The sequence below is a fragment of the Procambarus clarkii genome, chromosome 2 (genome assembly GCF_040958095.1).
Source record: "Procambarus clarkii isolate CNS0578487 chromosome 2, FALCON_Pclarkii_2.0, whole genome shotgun sequence".
Lineage (NCBI taxonomy): Eukaryota > Metazoa > Arthropoda > Malacostraca > Decapoda > Cambaridae > Procambarus > Procambarus clarkii.
This window is the reverse complement of record NC_091151.1, coordinates 17,649,310-17,653,724: the sequence shown is the minus strand read 5'-3', so window position 1 is coordinate 17,653,724 and position 4,415 is coordinate 17,649,310.

Here is a 4,415-nt window from a genome sequence, read left to right as displayed (position 1 = left end):
AGAACTAGAGACTGCTAAGGGGAGTATATCTTCGCCAGCTTCAGAGTCAAGGGTGCCGAGTCTGTCCTGTCTGTGGGTGCAGTTTATAGAATTCCTAACACTGATGTGTCCGAATTCAACTCAAACCTTAGAAATCTAATACTTGATAACAGACTGAACAAAAACCACCTAATTATTGCAGGGGACTTTAATATTGACCTCTGCGAGCCAGAACACCCTACTGCTGTTAGCTTCCTCAACTGTATGAACTCCTGCTTCCTCATACCCTTAATCACTAGACCTACTAGAATCACTGATAGCACTGCCACGACTCTAGATCACATCTGGACAAACATAACCTCTCCGCTTACTTCAGGTATAATCACCGATAGCACTACAGACCATTACCCCACATTTCTCTTAACTAACATTAGGAAACCACCTCTTGAGTCAAGAGAGATACGTTTTAGACTACACAATGAAACTGCTATAGACAATTTTATAACTGCTACTGATAATGTCAACTGGGAGTCTGAGTTAAGTAACATAGAGGACATCAACCTAGCAGTTCAATCTTTTCTTCAAAAAACTCTTAGCCTTTATAATACCCACTGTCCTATGCTTACAAAACAAGTCACAACCAAAAGGCTTAACAATCCCTGGCTTACAAAGGGAATACTTAAATCTATTAATAAAAAACATGACCTTGAGAAGAAGTATAGGTTAGGAATTGTCTCCAAAGAATTCTCAAAGAATTACTCATTATTGCTATCTAAGATAATTAGACGAGCCAAAACTAAATACTACGAAGATAAATTTACCCAAATAAAGAGCAACATTAAACAAACTTGGAGAACAATTTCACAAATATTGGGATCAAAGAAGTCTATAATTAACAAACCAACACTCCTGTCTAATAACGATGGTCAGCTTTCAGCCTCGGATTCTGCTATTGAGTTCAATAGGTTCTTCTCTTCCATTGCTTCATCCCTTGCTAATGATATTCCATCTTCCAGTACTGACATTAAGGACTATCTTACAGGTAACTATCCACAGTCTCTGTACCTAAAGCCTATTAATTCCACTGACGTCAATGAGATAATCCTTTCCCTTAAAACCAAGTCTGGTGCCCTTGAGGAGATACCAACTTTAATCTACAAAAAAGCCTCCAGATCTTTAGCCCCTGCTATTGCTTTGCTCTTCAACAAGTCACTTGAACTCCAAACCTTTCCAGATATTCTAAAAAAAGCGAGAGTAACGCCTGTCCACAAATGTGGTGATCTCACAGATGTTAACAACTACAGACCTATATCAATCCTGCCAAACTTGTCAAAAATTTTTGAAAAACTAATCTATAAGCAGCTTTACTCATATCTAGCCAAACTCAATATACTTAGCCCTTGCCAATATGGCTTCAGGCCCAAAAAAAGCACTAACGATGCACTTATTAGTATGCTTAACTCGATTCATACAGCTCTTGATCAAAATGAGTTCCCTGTTGAGTTATTTGTGGACCTGCGTAAAGCTTTCGATACTGTCAACAACCAAAACCTTCTTCTTAAATTACATCATTATGGTGTCAGAGGACACTCCCTACAATACCTCAAATCCTACCTTACTGACCGGCTCCAATGTGTTTCTGTGAATAATACAATTTCTCCCACACTACCCATCAACATTGGTGTTCCCCAGGGCAGCATACTTGGCCCTCTCCTCTTTCTCATCTACATTAATGACCTTCCAAATGCCTCCCAACACCTCAAACCAATTCTATTTGCTGATGACACAACCTTCATTTACTCCAGTCCTGATCCCCTTGCTCTAAATGCCACAGTAAATACTGAGCTTAATAAAGTCCATCTGTGGCTAACTGCCAACAAACTCACCCTTAACATTGACAAAACTTTCTATATTCTGTTTGGCAATAAATCCTCTAATCAAATAAATCTCAAAATAAACAATACCCAAATTTGTAACAAATTAGATGGCAAATTCCTTGGCATTCTCATTGACCACAAGCTGAATTTCCAGGGACACATTCTAAACATATCAAAAAAAGTTTCAAAAACTGTGGGCATTCTTTCTAAGATCAGATATTATGTACCACGCCCTGCCCTGGTGACTCTCTATTACTCCCTTATCTATCCATATCTCAACTATGGTATTTGTGCTTGGGGCTCTACTACCCAAAATCACTTACGTCCTCTAATTACTCAACACAAAGCTGCTATTAGGACAATATCCAATTCTGGCCCCAGACATCACTCGGTACCCCTACTCAAATCTCTGAATATGTTAGACATTAAGTCACTGCACATTCTCTCATGTGTATTATACATATATAAAACGCTAAACTATAATGCCAATCCTGATCTCAAAAGCTTCATAGAAGGTTGTAACAGAACCCATGAGCACCACACCAGAAATAAATACAGTTTTGATATCCCTAGAGTACGACTTAATCAAACCAGAAATGCTCTACAAATCAAGGGGCCCAGAATGTGGAATGACCTTACCAACCATGTTAAAGACTGTACCTCTCTCAACCAGTTTAAGTTAAAAACGAAGCTATACCTAATAAATTCCATGTAACCCACCTTACCCCCCTGTTGTCAACCCATGTATATTTTTTGTTTTTTTGTTTTTCAAATCAATGCTGTTTGAATGTAATTTTCTGTAATAATTTGTAATTTTATTTGTGCTGCTTTTTCAACAATGTTCCCCCCTCTTTTACCTCTATTTTTTATATGTACTCATCACATCTTTTCTTTTTACCCATTAGTTTTAAGCTGTAGTCATTAATGTTTTTCCTGCCCGAAACGCTTTGCGTAATAGTGGCTTTAGGCATTGTATGTACTAGCTCTATCTATAAATCCAACAAACTTTGTAAATCTCTTTATGTATGTACCTTACCTAAATAAAGATTATTATTATTATTATCTGAGGTCTCACCCCTCACTGTAACTCTCTGCTTCCTATTGCTTAGGTACTCCCTTATCCACTGGAGCACCTTACCAGTTACTCCTGCCTGTTTCTCCAGCTTATCTGTCAGCCTCTTATGGGGTACTGTGTTGAAGGCTTTCCGACAGTCAAAAAAAAAAGTGTATTCACCTAGTTGTGCTTGCGGGGGTTGAGCTTTGCTCTTTTGGCCCGCCTCTCAAATGTCAGTCAACTGTTACTAACTATTAACTAATTTTTTTCACACACACACACCCAGGAAGCAGCTCCGTAACAGCTGACTAACTCCCAGGTACCTATTTACTGCTAGGTAACAGGGGCATCAGAGTGAAAGAAACTTTGCCCATGTGTTTCTTCTTGGTCCGTAATTCTTGGTTCTTGGACTTGTAATTCCACAGAATTACGAGTCCTGCGCGCTGTCCGCTTAGCTACCAGACTACCAGTACTCACCTAGTTGTACTCACCTAGTTGTGCTTGCGGGGGTTGAGCTCTGGCTCTTTGGTCCCGCCTCTCAACCGTCAATCAACAGGTGTACAGGTTCCTGAGCCTACTGGGCTCTATCATATCTACACTTGAAACTGTGTATGGAGTCAGCCTCCACCACATTGCTTCCTAATGCATTCCATTTGTCAACCACTCTGACACTAAAAAAGTTCTTTCTAATATCTCTGTGGCTCATTTGGGCACTCAGTTTCCACCTGTGTCCCCTAGTGCGTGTGCCCCTTGTGTTAAATAGCCTGTCTTTATCAACCCTGTCGATTCCCTTGAGAATCTTGAATGTGGTGATCATGTCCCCCCTAACTCTTCTGTCTTCCAACGAAGTGAGGTTCAATTCCCGTAGTCTCTCCTCGTAGCTCATACCTCTCAGCTCGGGTACTAGTCTGGTGGCAAACCTTTGAACCTTTCCAGTTCAGTCTTATGCTTGACTAGATATGGACTCCATGCTGGAGCCGCATACTCCAGGATTGGTCTGACATATGTGGTATATAATGTTCTGAAAGATTCCTTACACAAGTTTCTAAAGGCCGTTCTTATGTTAGCCAACCTGGCATATGCTGCTGATGTTATCCTCTTGATATGAGCTTCAGGGGACAGGTGTGGCGTGATATCAACCCCCAGGTCTTTCTCTCTCTCTGACTCTTGAAGTATTTCATCTCCCAAGTGATACCTTGTATCTGGTCTCCTGCTTCCTACCCCTATCTCCATTACATTACATTTGCTTGGGTTAAACTCTAACATCCATTTGTTCGACCATTCCTGCAGCTTGTCCAGGTCTTCTTGAAGCCTCAAGCTGTCCTCCTCTGTCTTAATCCTTCTCATAATTTTGGTGTCGTCAGCAAACATTGAGAGGAATGAGTCTATACCCTCTGGGAGATCATTTACGTATATCAGAAACAGGATAGGTCCAAGCACAGAGCCCTGTGGGACTCCACTGGTGACTTCACGCCATTCTGAGGTCTCACCCCTCACTATAACTC